At 37.2% G+C, this 14,998-nt stretch overlaps 1 pseudogene; it reads left to right on the top strand.

The window, feature by feature from the left end:
* The first annotated feature begins 2,988 nt into the window (after nucleotides 1-2,988).
* LOC107804808 (UDP-galactose transporter 1-like) lies at nucleotides 2,989-13,704 on the top strand (annotated as a pseudogene).
* The last annotated feature ends 1,294 nt before the right edge of the window (nucleotides 13,705-14,998 follow it).

The following is a 14,998-nucleotide window of genomic DNA, read 5'->3' as shown; positions in this document are numbered from 1 at the left end:
AGTTATCCAGGCTTGCCTAGGATAACAGTCCCCGAGTGGGGATGGCCGTGGCCTTTAAGATTCGGGCATTGCCTGATAGGTTTTATGCCCCCGAGCTCCGATGGCCCGAACTATTCGAGTTTGTTTTCGGATGGTAGTCCCCGAGTGAGAATGATTGTTCGAACTCAGATAAAGGTGGACCTTGGGCTCGATATCTTTAGGGGATCAGATGTAAGAAATTACTTGAAAAATGCAAGAAAATTTTTTAAAATGACAAAATATTTATCCGCAAAGGAGAGGCTTCTTTTTACTATTGTGTTAAATAGTTATACATGCTTTGTGCTAGGGCTCGAGCAATCTATACGGGCATGGTTTGTTTGGTCGTTCAGCCCCAACTTCCCTTTGTTCGGGTTCCCGGTATTTAGTGTGACCTTTCTTAGTACTAAGTCCCCAATATTGAAGTATCAAAGGTTGACCCTTCAATTGCAATACCTTTTGATTCGTTGTTTTTGAGCGGTCAACCGGACAAGGGCGGCCTCGCGCCTTTCATATAATAGCTCTAGGCTCGTGTTCATGGCCTCATCGTTCGATTCCTTGGCAGCATATCAGAATCTGATACTTGGTTCACCAACCTCGACTGGTATTAGAGCTTCGGCGTCGTAAACCAACGAGAACGGGGTGGCCCCGGTACTGGACTTTGAGGTCGTACGGTATGCCTATAAGACTTCAGGTAGGATTTCCTTCCATTTTCCTTTGGTATCGGTTAACCTCTTTTTTAGGTTTTGGAGTATGGTTTTGTTGGTCAATTCGGCTTGTTCGTTCCCACTAGGGTGATAAGGTATTGATAGGATCTTTTTGATCTTATGATCCTCGAGAAACTTGGCCATTTTGCTGCTGAACCGACATATAATGTGGTCCCAAAAGAAGTCGATGGCTTCCTTCTCCCTGACCTTCTCATACGCCTGGGCTTCAACCCACTTAGAAAAATAGTCAGTCATAAATAATATAAATTGATCCTTACCGGGTGCTCATGGAAGAGGGACGACGATGTCCATTCCCCACTTCATGGTGGCCAAGGTGTTATCTTGCGTGTAAGGAAGAGTGATTGTGCACGAAAGGGTGTTTCCATGCCTTATTTATATATTGATATTATTGTTTGAGTGAACGTGATGATATGTATGAAGGGTATTTTCGTGTTTGTTTTACATTATTATGTGAGGTGTGAGTAAAACCACGAAGGGTGATGCCGTACAATTTTATTAATTTCATTGCTCTTTACTTTGTTATTTAGAATGTGGACGTGACTTTATGGTTTCGTTATTATTTTTGAAAGAGGCTTACTTAGTGAAACCTTACTATATGTTTCCATTTTATGCCCCTTTACTTGTGTACTTGTTATTCCTTTCACTTGTCATTATTCCGTTGTTGTATTTGATACTCTATCTGTTATTTCATTACTTCTTGATATATAATTGCACATATTTATTATAGGCGTATTTTCTTACCCTCGTCACTACCTTTTCAGAGTTAGACGCGACACTTACTGAGAACAATGGGTTGGTTGTACTCATACTATACTTCTGTACTTCTTGTACAGATACGGATATCGGTACCAACAAAGTCTGAGAGGTGCTTAGAAGATACCGGGCAGGTAATTCGAGGTAGAGTTGCATTCCGTTCGCATGCCTTGAGTCATATTCTTATTTTTATTTTTGGACCATGTTGTATTTCTTTCAAAACAGTGTATGTAACAAAATCTAGAAGCTCGTGTACTTGTGACTCCACATTTTGGGATGGTTTGCGTTAGATATTGGTACTAGACTTATTATGTTCCTCTATTGAGCTACTTTTACTTTACATTGTTATCTTGCTGTTAGTTGTGAATTGCTATTCTTTCGTATTATCTATTGTGTGTTGGCTTGCCTAGCAAGTGGTGTTAGATGCCATTACGATTCCGACTGGTTGAGATTTTGGGTTGTGACAAATGGGGAAAGAAAATTTTAAAATGGGGGGGGGGGGGGACTGATCGTCTGCCTGAGGAAGAAGGTGATGGTTTATTTTATTAAGGTATAGCGCATGAATTACGTGCGTTATACATCACCTATTTTGAATTAAGGTATATCGTATGTATTACGTTAAAGAGGTAACTAGCCGCACGCATGTTTTACATGCGCCATATATAAAATGGTACCTAATTTTTTTATACACCTATTTTGGTCCCTTGAGTCCAAATAATCGTCACTTAGGTTCCGGACTCCACAAGTAATAACCAGATTCAGATTAAATTAGTGCTATTTTTTGTTATGTTTTGAAAATTGAACAATATTGTTAGTTTACTGTGAATATTAATTTTATTTCATAATATATCTCTATAAATATCCACACAAAAACATAAGATGTAAAATATTCGTCACCTAAACTTGTTGTGCAACAAAATCACTGTGATATCTTAAGCAGTGTTTTAGTTACAAGGATAAGCATAACAATTTCAACAAAATATGAAATTTTTTATCTGCGTTTGGTGAACTTTAAATTCTGATAGGAGTAATTTTTAAGATTTGTGATATTATTTTTAAACTACATTCAATGGAAGATAATTATCCTGGAGTTAGTAATCCCGAAATAAAAATAATAAAATGACATGCTTATCCTTCTCTAAAACTCTTCTTGCATACATGTTTATCCTTCTCTAAAACTCTTCCTCTGAATTATGTTAAGAAAGTTAAGATTAAAATTAAAAATAATATTTATTCAAGTTTATCCAATATTAAATTAAATATATATTTTTTACATTAGATTTTGTATACCTCAATATATTAATTAAATAATCTTATTGTTATTAAATTCTTCTATTATAATTACATTACATATTATAATGTGAGCATAACTTACTGGTCTCAAGTACAACTGTCCCATGAATATTCTACGCTCACGAAATCCAGGAAACGTGTCAAGTTCTTATATAGCGTACTAAAACACTATTGGAGAGATGTTCCATTTCCTTAAAAACAAAAGACAAGACATTCTTCTTTCTCCTTCTGTATAAGTTATAGTCTTATCATATTTTTCTCCGGTTTTCCTCTATATTTCTCTATAGATGACTGACTCATTGGCTTCTGACCCATTTCCAATTTAGCTCATTTAAGATAGGGGGCTAGAAGAAATGGAGGAAAGTGTGTTGTCCCAGTGGACTGTGATTCGATCCATTTTTGCTATTGTTCAATGGTGGGGCTTTAATGTAGCTGTTATTATCATGAACAAATGGATCTTTCAGGTCTGTTTTTTCTTTCTTTCTTTCTTTCTTTCTTATATATGCCATTGTGGTAGTGTATCTGAAATATTCTTGAAACTTTGATTTATTGTAGAATTGGTTTTATCTGCGATCTCATCAGCCTTAAATTATGCTACATTACATAGTTTTAAAATAGTTGAGAAATGTGTGTCTGCGTCTGTATATATTCATTGATGATCACATTATTGTCTTGTTGTTTTTATTCTGCTTTTATATGTTTTTTTGGTACTGTCCCTTCTTGTCTATATTTTCATTAATGTGGTGCTTATACTTTTCTGAGTGGAGGGTCTATTGGAAACAACCTCTCTATCCTGTAGGAGTGAGGTCTTGTATACACTACCCTCCCTAGACCCCGCTGTGTGGGATAATACCGGGTATGTTGTTGTTGTTGTATATTGGCTGATTTCTTGCATATCGATGAACTGTAGGGTATGTTAAAAATTCCGTCGGGCATATTTTTTCTTCATCTCATTCTTCCTTTAATTAGTAAAAGTTGCAAAGTCATTGATAATCAGTTAGATTTTGAAGTCAACTTTGTTTGGGACTGAGGCGTAGTCGTTGTTGTTGTTAGTGATTTGAGTTTAGTCATTCCCTTCCCTGAAGTTCGAATCCTTCCAGTAACATGTTGTAGTATTAAAACATCTGCCGGTTAATGGATTCTATGTGAGGCATGGACAATGTGCCAATCTCCCTAATGTCCACAAATGTGAGTATAACCTCTGAACAATGATAATTCAGTTGTTCACATATAAACCCGGGAACTGAGAGACAAGTGAGCTTCAAACTAAGAGAATGTAGATTAACATAATTAAAAAGCAGTTTTGGAGTATTAAAATGCTCCAACTTAATACTTCTGGAAGAGAATTAAAAAACAAATGCAAAATTTCAAATTTAACTTAGTAGGATTTGCAGATAATAACCCAATATTTGGATAATTCTAACGCATTCAGGTAATAACCAAGAGTTTGTACACAAGGAACCCGAGAATGTTGCAAATCGCCTTTTCAGATAAATAAACTTTGGGTTGAGAAGGTCAGTGTGAAAGTAATATCCAAATGGTTTAGATGTTCCTAATTGAGTCGACTTTCCCAAGTTTACACTACTAGGAAAAGCTAGGAGAAAAACTATGTCTTGCTTGCTTCTGTGTACTACAACTGAAAGGAAAATATCTAGTCCATAATTAATCTCTACTTGGCATTTCCATATGATATGTGTAAACTTCAGAAATTTACACTTTTTACTCATAGAATTGCCCTTGTTATTCCTGAGACTATCGAATAAACCTCAGCTGATGTTAACAGTTTAAAGGAGCAGTCGTGAATTGTAATGAGAAACAATAACAGATGATAAACAGTGTAATGTTGTCTACACATCTAGCAACTATCTTGCTGAGTCATATCCAATTTCTCATATCCTTTACTTATATTTGCCCAAAAGGCAGGTTTAGAGTCTTTCTTGGATCAGCCATTTTAGTATATTGTAGTTTCACCTGAACAGGTCTCTTGACATCCTGTGCGTCTTTTTTATTTTCTGGGTAATGTATGGCTTCACAAACTTGTCTCTCTTGGATGGAGGTGGCAAACTGGGAAAACTTTAGACAAGTACGGTTACCTAGTTACAGTGGTGGACGCACATGGTGGCAAGCGGGTTCAACTGAACCCGCTTCATCAAAAAATAATACTGTGTATAATATCAAGAGCTTGCAACTTCTCCTGTGCTTGGAATGATCTGTTCCCCAGATATCACGCTACATTATGGATGTAAACTTGGTTCAGTCAGGAGTCATCTTGAGTAACTCGGGGTCATCTACGTCAAAGATTGTAAAATTGACTTGATGATTCATGAATTGAGATTGAGTAGCTTCTGATTTTAGCACATCAAGTTCTCCACATACGAAAAAAGTAGTATTATGATTCCCTTCCCAAGTTTACACATCTAATCAAAAATTTTAGTGTAAAGGGATCTCTAATATTTCTGCAAGCACCTTTCTCATGATGTAGAACAAGCTGGAACATCAATGATAGCCTCTAATATGGATGCCGTCATTCTTTTGATAGCCAAGAAATCCCAAAGGCCGGTGGGGCATGGTTCAAAACTATATGGCTGCTGTTATTCTCTTTCTTCTTTTATTTAGATGAATGGTTAGATCCAGAAGCTTTTTGCCTATTGCTGGTGCATGTGTACAAACTGCATTTCTCATGTGTGTATGTGTTAGATATGATGGTTTTTCTTAAATGTGATAATAGATGGATTCTTTGGGGTTTGGTGATCAAGTGTTTTTCATTTCCATTGTTCTTTGAAGATCTTGCGAGTTTATGTTTTGATTATTGCTCTATCGTTGTTATGATATGGAAGCAGAAAAAGAGAAGATATAGGAAAAGAAACATTGCCTAGTGTTCCTTGCTAAGGCTCAAATTGAGCCTCACAAGTCACAAATATCAAGAGACACACGTTCCTTTATATAGACTAACCATCCAAAGGCCTCTGCCAGGTGCTATTCTCACTTTCATTACTGTCCATGTCTAAAGCCTTAAGCCAATACTCTCTCTCTCTCTCTCTCTAATCTAAATCACAGTGCCTCGTAAATGATAGCAGACCTTATTTTGCACACCACTGTCACTCTCCCACTATTACCAGTGCCCAAACCCCAAACCCAGTTCTAAGGTTGATAGCATTAGTTGGTACACACCAATCAGAATTCTGGTTGTTACGCTTAAAATGAGTAATACTTGAGTTTATTGTCTGCAAATGAGGACGTGCCTTCTTGGTTGAATTTTTCAGCATTTTAGGTTGATATATTTTAGTATGTGTGATTTCTACTTTTCTCTTCTCTTTTTTTTTCCCGGGGAAACTAAGAACTACTTTATATGGGGCAAAGAAACTTAACGTCCGTTTTGAATAATAACTGCAAGGTTGATATTCTGGAAAGAGGTTATGAGCATGTTGTACACATGTAATGTTTTCTTGCAATATCTCTTCTTATAATTGTACACTCTACCCGTCTTTGCAGAAACTGGATTTTAAATTTCCATTGACAGTATCTTGCGTACACTTCATATCCTCAGCTATTGGTGCATACCTGGCAATCAAAGTGCTCAAACTTAAGCCACTCATCGTGGTTGAACCCGCAGATCGGTGGAGAAGAATTTTTCCCATGTCATTTGTGTTCTGTGTCAACATAGTCTTGGGGAATGTAAGTCTACGATACATTCCTGTCTCTTTCATGCAGACCATAAAGTCATTTACTCCTGCAACAACAGGTAAAGCTTGAACCTCAAAGCCCTTCCCGAGGCCTCTTCTTATCCACTCCTTAACCTATTTTGCTTCGGATAACTGTGTTTGAGCAGTGATTCTGCAGTGGCTAGTTTGGAGAAAGAACTTTGACTGGAGGATCTGGACGTCTTTGATTCCCATTGTTGGAGGAATTCTGCTTAACTTCTGTTACTGAGCTCAGTTTCAACATGTTTGGGTTCTGTGCTGCGTTATTTGGCGGCTGTCTTGCTACTTCTACGTACAAAAACTATTCTAGCGGAGTCTTTGCTGCATGGCTACAAATTTGACAGGTACTATGTAGCTCCTACCTCTTTCTCCCCTCCTATTAGATAATATATGTATTCCTCTACCATGTCAATTAAAAGGAATTGCTTGAGATGTAACAGAATTTTTACCACTGTTCTTGTACCCAGTCAAATGTTACTAATAAAACAAGTGATAATTGGAATAGTTTTTGTCAAACAATCTTGTCCGGAAATGATTTATCCCCTGCTAAATTGATTGGCCCAGAAACTTACCGTTGTCATTAGGTGTAACACATCCAATCAAGGTCTAACATAAGGGAAAATAATATCTAACATAAAGTTCTGCATAACTAATACAACTCTTAGTTTGCAACATAGTACTCTGCATAACCAATGGATTCTCCGTATATGTACTACGATGTTTGGTTTCCTGTATAACTGGGTTAACTGCTCTAGTCTTTTTTTTCTCCCAGTTTTAGCTCTGCGTTACTAATACCTATGTGGTATGTATTACCACTATGTAGATAAATGCATTTGAAGGCGAAAAGGTCCTTAAATTAGGCAATTCCTACTTAACACATGTATTATTATTCACTTGATAACAATATTTTCTTTGTTATTCACTGCATAAAAATTTATACATTAATGTTCACTGCATAAACAATCCCTACATATTATGATCCTCGCATAACTAGACCGTAAACCAAATGGCTCTGTCGCTCTTTTTTGTTCTTTTCTACACAACAAATCTTGGATGCTATTCTTGTTGAATTTGACAAAATGTTTGTCCCACATCGGTGGGAAAACAAAAGTTGGGGGGATTTTCCCCCTATAAAAGAAGGCTTAATGTTTAGGATTTAAACACACCTCTCATTTGCCTTCTCATCTGTTTAAGGCATTTGTATCTTCTCTCTTTAGTATTATTTCACTTGTATTTTTGGAGTGGAATAAAATATTGGTTGTGTCCGAGGAGTAGGCAAAATTAGCCGAACCTCGTAAATTCTGGTGTTCCCTTTATTGTTGCTTTGTTGTCTTATTTATTATTTGGTGGCTGTCATAAATTTTGGTATAGTAGTTGTGACTTATTCACACTCTATACATTTGGCTTCCGCAACAATTGGTATCAGAGCCAAGGTACTGTCTAAGTATGCTCTGTGGTTGCAGCATAGTCTGATCTTCCACATCAGAAAAGATTTATCTTGGTAACTGTGTCAAGGTTCTGTCTGAGTATGCTCTGTAGTTGCAGCTTAGTCTGATCTTCTACATCAGAAAGGAAATAATCTTGATTTGTGTCGTCAGCTATTAAATAATATTTGTGTCAAATATGGGAGATAATAAACAAGAAGAATCTACATCAAGTGTCAACAATACGTCATCATTGGCATCTTCGCTTATGACAAGAATTGTGTCAAATGCGAAATTTGCGGTAGAAATTTTTGACGGGTCCGGGCATTTTGGGATGTGGCAAGGCGAGGTTCTAGATGTCCTTTTTCAACAAGGGCTAGATCTTGCTATTGAAGAAAAGAGACCAGATGCTATTGGAGAAGAAGATTGGAGAATTATCAATCGTGTTGCTTGCGGTACCATTCGATCCTACCTTGCTAGAGAGCAGAAATATCCATACACAAAGAAAACTTCTGCAAGTAGATTATGGAAAGCACTGGAGGATAAATTTTTGAAGAAAAACAGTCAAAATAAATTGTACATGAAGAAGAGACTGTTTCACTTCACCTATGTTCCTGGTACCACGATGAATGAACATATCACCAGTTTCAATAAGTTGGTCACAGATTTGCAAAATATGGATACAACTTATGATGATGGTGACTTGGCCTTGATGTTGTTGGCGTCACTTCCTGATGAGTACGAGCACCTTGAAACTACTCTACTCCATGGAAATGACGAAGTTTCTCTCAGAGAAGTTTGTTCGGCTTTGTACAGCTATGAACAAAGAAAGCGAGAAAAACAGAAGGGCGGAGAAGGAGAAGCACTATTTGTGAGGGGTCGTCCTCAAAATCAAACGAGGACAAAGAAGGGAAGATCCAAGTCAAGATCCAGACCCAGCAAAGATGAATGTGCTTTTTGTCGAGAAAAAGGGCACTGGAAGAAAGACTGTCCGAAGTTGAAGAATAAGGCCAAACATAACAATGGAAAGGCCATTATGGATTCAAATGTAGCTGATTGTGATGATTCAGACTTCTCATTAGTTACAACAGAGTCATCAACATCATCAGACATATGGTTGATGGACTCGGCTTGTAGCTATCATATGTGTCCCAACAGGGACTGGTTTGTGGAATTTCAAGAAGGAGAATATGGAGTCATCCACACAGCGGATAACAACCCTCTTACCTCATATGGCATTGGTTCAATACGATTAAGAAACCATGATGAAATGATCAGAACATTAACAGATGTTCGATATGTACCGGATTTGAAGAAGAATCTCATCTCTGTGGGAGCCCTAGAATCAAAAGGGTTCAAAATCATTGCAGAAAATGGAGTGATGAGAGTATGCTCCGGTGCACTAGTGGTAATGAAGGCTAATCGGAAGAATAATAATATGTACCGCTATCGTGGCAGTACAGTTATTGGGACAGCGACAGTGACATCCAGTGACGACAAAGAGGCAGAAGCAACCAAGCTATGACACATGCGCTTGGGACATGCTGGAGGAAAATCCTTGAAAACTCTATCAGATCAAGGATTGTTAAAAGGAGTAAAGGCTTGCAACTTGGAGTTTTGTGAGCATTGTGTCAAAGGGAAACAGACAAGGGTTAAATTTGGTACAGCGATCCATAATACTAAAGGCATTTTGGATTATGTACACTCTGATGTTTGGGGTCCTTCCAAAACACCTTCATTGGGTGGGAAGCACTATTTTGTAACCTTTGTTGATGATTTTTCCCGAAGAGTATGGGTGTATACAATGAAGAGCAAAGATGAAGTGTTGGGAATTTTTCTCAAATGGAAGACGATGGTGGAGAATCAGACAGGCAGGAGGATCAAGTGTATTCGCACAGACAATGGAGGTGAATACAAAAATGATCATTTCAATAAGGTATGTGAAAATGATGGCATCGTCCGACACTTCACTGTTAGACATACACCACAACAAAATGGAGTGGCAGAACGTATGAACCGGACCTTGCTGGAGAAGGTACGGTGTATGTTGTCCAATGCTGGCTTGGGCAAAGAATTTTGGGCTAAGGCAATTACATATGCATGCCACCTCATTAATCGCTTACCATCTGCTGCTATTAATGGCAAGACACCATTTGAAAAATGGTATGGAAAACCTGCTGTAGATTATAACTCTTTGCACGTGTTTGGCTCAACTGCATATTATCATGTGACGGAGTCAAAATTGGATCCAAGGGCAAAGAAGGCTATTTTTATGGGAATTACTTCTGGAGTCAAAGGATATCGCTTATGGTGTCCTATGACAAAGAAAGTAATATTCAGCAGAGATGTTACCTTTGATGAATCTGCTATGGTAAATAAGGTAACAGAAGAGACCAAACAAAATAAAGGTGCTTCTAAGTAGGTGGAGTTTGAGGGAAAATTTATTTTTCCTACACAAGAAGCAGATGAGGAAACAAATGAAGATTACCCTCTGGAAGGAGAGCCAGTAGAGGAGATTCCAACTCAGAAACCTCAACAACAACTTGAATCAATAGCAACCAGCAGGCCAAAAAGAACAATAACGAAATCTGTTCGTCTCATAGAGACGGTTGCTTGTGCAACCTCAATTGTAGCTGATGATATTCCTACTACTTATAAAGACGATGTCCAAAGTTCAGAAGAAGATAAGTGGAGGATTGCCATGAATGATGAAATACAGTCCCTTCATCAGAATCATACATGGAGATTGGCCAATCTCCCGAAGGGAAAGAAAGCAATTGGGTGCAAATGGGTATTTGCAAAGAAGGAAGGATTTCCTAACCAAGTAGATGTTCGCTACAAAGCAAGATTGGTGGCCAAAGGATATGCTCAAAAGGAGGGAATTGATTACAATGAAGTGTTTTCTCCAGTTGTAAAACATTCCTCCATTAGAATTATGTTGGCTTTGGTAGCACAATTGGATTTGGAACTAGTTCAGATGGATGTAAAAACTGCGTTTTTACATGGAAACTTGGAGGAGGAAATCTACATGACTCAGCCAGAAGGATTCAAAGTTGCTGGAAAAGAAAATATGGTGTGCAAACTTGAAAAATCGTTGTACGGATTGAAACAATCTTCTAGACAATGGTACAAGCGATTTGACGAGTTTATGTTGCGGCAAGGGTACAAGAGAAGCAAATACGATCATTGTGTGTATTTGCACAAGCTTAAAGATGGTTCCTTTGTATATCTTCTCCTATATGTTGATGATATGTTGATAGCTTCCAAGAATTTGGAAGAAATTGATAAGTTGAAGATTCAACTGAAGAAGGAGTTCGAGATGAAGGATTTGGGTGAGGCAAAGAAAATTCTTTGCATGGAGATAATTAGAGATAGACGTTCAAAGAAACTCTGTTTATCTCAAAAGGAATATTTGAAGAGAGTACTTCAACGTTTTGGCATAGATGACAAGACTAAGCCAGTTAGTACTCCACTTGCTTCCCATTTTAAGCTAAGTACTACTATGTCGCCAATGGATGAAGTTGAACGAAAGTATATGTCAAAGGTACCATACGCAAATGCTGTTGGTAGCTTGATGTATGCAATGGTTTGCACAAGGCCTGACATTTCACAAGCTGTTGGAGTTATTAGCAGATATATGCACAATCCTGGGAAGGAGCATTGGCAAGCTGTGAAGTGGATTCTACGGTATATTCATAATACTGTAGATGTCGGGTTAGTTTTTGAGCAGGAAGACAATCAGTCTGTAGTTGGATATTGTGACTCAGATTTTGCGGGTGATCTGGACAAATGAAGATCAACTACTGGTTATGTGTTTACTTTTGCAAAGGCACCAGTTAGTTGGAAGTCTACTTTGCAGTCAACAATTGCTTTGTCTACAACAGAGGCAGAGTACATGGCTATTACAGAGGCTGTGAAAGAGGCAATTTGGCTTCAAGGATTGCTAAAGGAGCTTGGTGTTGAACAAAAAAGTATCACAATTTTTTGTGATAGTCAAAGTGCTATTCAATTAGCGAAGAACCAAGTTTATCATGCAAGGACGAAACACATTGATGTTCGGTATCATTTTGTACGAGAAATCATAGAAGAAGGTGGAGTCACAGTGAAGAAAATTCATACTACGGAGAATCCTGCTGATATGTTGACAAAGGTGGTGACTGCGATCAAGTTTCAACATTATTTGGATTTGATCAACATTGTTGAACACTGAAGATTGAAGATGAAGACACAACCAAATTTGTTATTGAAAGAAAATTGAAGATGTGGAATTTTGCCAAGGTGGAGATTTGTTGAATTTGACAAAATGTTTGTCCCACATCGGTGGGAAAACAAAAGTTGGGGGGATTTTCCCCCTATAAAAGAAGGCTTAATGTTTAGGATTTAAACACACCTCTCATTTGCCTTCTCATCTGTTTAAGGCATTTGTATCTTCTCTCTTTAGTATTATTTCACTTGTATTTTTGGAGTGGAATAAAATATTGGTTGTGTCCGAGGAGTAGGCAAAATTAGCCGAACCTCGTAAATTCTGGTGTTCCCTTTATTGTTGCTTTGTTGTCTTATTTATTATTTGGTGGCTGTCATAAATTTTGGTATAGTAGTTGTGACTTATTCACACTCTATACATTTGGCTTCCGCAACAATTCTTTCTTATTTCTTATTCTTAGTTTGCTCATAATTGAATTATGGTTGATGAACCATTGAGAAAAAAGAAGAAGAAGAACGAATGAACCATCTCGGATAATACTGCCTCCACCTTGCTCTATGTTTCGTATATATGTTTTAGACAAGGATATACTGAACTATTAAACTAACATTGCAAAACTATAGCTTCAAACTGATTGTTAGCAAGCTTTTTAATATGAACTGGATCTCTTTCAGTTGTTGATTTGTCTAAAAAAACTCACGCTTTCCCGTGTTTTACTACTTTATTTTATTATAGAAAACATATAACATGACTTATTTTAGCTTACTGTTTGTCGAGAAGACATAGAAAATGCCATAAAGTTACAGATTTTCAATGGTCCTATGTAACTAATGTTGGTTTGTTGTTGTTCTCCAGTATAAACACAGTTTTCTACATGGCTCCCTTTGCGACTATGATATTGGCTCTGCCAGCTTTACTCTTTGAAGGAGCTTGTGTTGTTGAATGGTTATATACATTCCCCTCAGTGGTTCCATCCATGTTTATTATTTTCGGCTCTGGAGTGCTGGCTTTCTGCCTTAACTTCTCTATCTTTTATGTCATCCACTCCACAACTGCTGTCACTTTCAATGTTGCTGGAAACCTTGAGGTGATCTCCGCTCTTTTAATATTCAGGTGTCAAATACGTCAATCAAGTTCCATGTTGAAATCAAATTAAATAGAAAATTCTTGCTTCTTAGTCTTTTGGCATCGAGACGATATGAAACTCTTGTGGCGATAATCCACTTTCACAGGTCGCTGTGGCTGTTACTTGTTCATGGCTGATATTTCGAAACCCAATCTCAGCTATGAATGCCTTGGGGTGTGGAGTAACACTTGTTGGATGTACATTCTATGGTTATGTGAGGCACATTCTCTCACAGCAGCCTCAAGAGATTCCTCCAAAGAACAAGTCAGAGTTTGTTCCTCTGGTAAATGAGAAAGTGGAAGATAAAGACAATGACTAGTATAGTAAATGAAGTTACCTCAGTTTTGCAGAAGATAGATTATTCGACTAGACTCTCTTGAGTATTTACCATTGCCTTTGTCCACTTTGAGACATTTATATGTGCTTATTAATTCTTGTTCACAGAGAAAAACGTCGTCAGATAGGTTTTTTTTTTTTTTTTTTTTTTTTTTTTTTTTTAACAACAGATGAGCATAACAAAACTTTGTTTCATTGCTGTGTCTATTCACTTGCAATGAGGAATGCTTTTTATGACGATTTGTTGTTTGAAATTTAAAGCCGTGCAGGGGGCAAAAGCGGGGAAAAACTATGAAGTAGCAGTAAAAATTGTTACAAGTGAAGTTGTAAATTTAAATTGTACACCATAGAGAGTTTAAACACTCCTGCCCTAGTTTAGCAATTAGGGTCATGGTTGAGTTGGATTTTAATTTAATGAATGAACCTAATTCCCTCTCACGGATGTGGATTTGTGTACAGTCCCTAACAAAAACCTCCAACTAAGGAATATGGTTTTGCAGGAAATATTTATGTGAAATTAATTCCATGGTCTTCAACTAGCTTATCATGTAACTGTGACATCTAATTCTCCCTCTACATCTGTAATGTAGAGAAAGAACACCAGAGGAAAATGTTTTTCTTAAAAATTAAGTAGTTTCTAATTTATTTTCCGGTGTTTGATTAGGTAATAAAAAATATTTTTTTAAAAATATATTATTTAAAAAAACACTATGAGACGAAATGAGTAAGGTGCGGGGAGGATGGTAGGTTGGGATTTAGGAGCCGAAGTGGCGGTAGAAATGTTGGGTTGGGGGGAGAGAGGTGGGGTAAGGGGTGAGAAGGTTGAGAAAGAGTTTTAAAAATTATTTTCCCTCCTTTTGATAGGGAAGTCATTTTTCTCCGATTGAAGGAAAAATAATTTATGAGAAAAATATTTTTCAAAATATTTATTGGAAAATATTTTCCAGAAAATGTGTCCGATCATACCAAACACACCCAAAATAACCACATGAGCTTATCACTTACCCGAAGAGAACCAAAGAATAACTTTATAGGCGGAATGGCTATCTTTCATTGTTCATTTTCCATTGGAGAAACGGAGAGGAAGGAAAAAGTTGAGTAGTAATTCTTATTTTTGGTTTTTTCTTTTTTAATTGGCGAAAGGTAGTACAACAAGTAGGTTGTGTAAGAACCAAGAACTGAGAAATTATCCCATGAGTTTCACTAGATTGGAATTCTGGGAAAATGCTCGTCAAGATGAACATACTAGTTAAGGTAATTCTAATTGTTTTATAGTCATCCAAGAGAAATAAAATTTGTTCACCAGAGAGTAAAATCTAAAAAAGCCAATTATTTCAGTAGCAATTAAGAAATGCCAGCCAACAGAAACTCTTGTTATATTGCTAACTTATTGAGAATAACTATGCGTAAATTTATCA

The sequence above is a fragment of the Nicotiana tabacum genome, chromosome 16 (genome assembly GCF_000715075.1).
Source record: "Nicotiana tabacum cultivar K326 chromosome 16, ASM71507v2, whole genome shotgun sequence".
Classification (NCBI taxonomy): domain Eukaryota; kingdom Viridiplantae; phylum Streptophyta; class Magnoliopsida; order Solanales; family Solanaceae; genus Nicotiana; species Nicotiana tabacum.
Note: the sequence above shows the minus strand (reverse complement) of the source record. Positions and strands in the feature narration are given on the sequence as shown.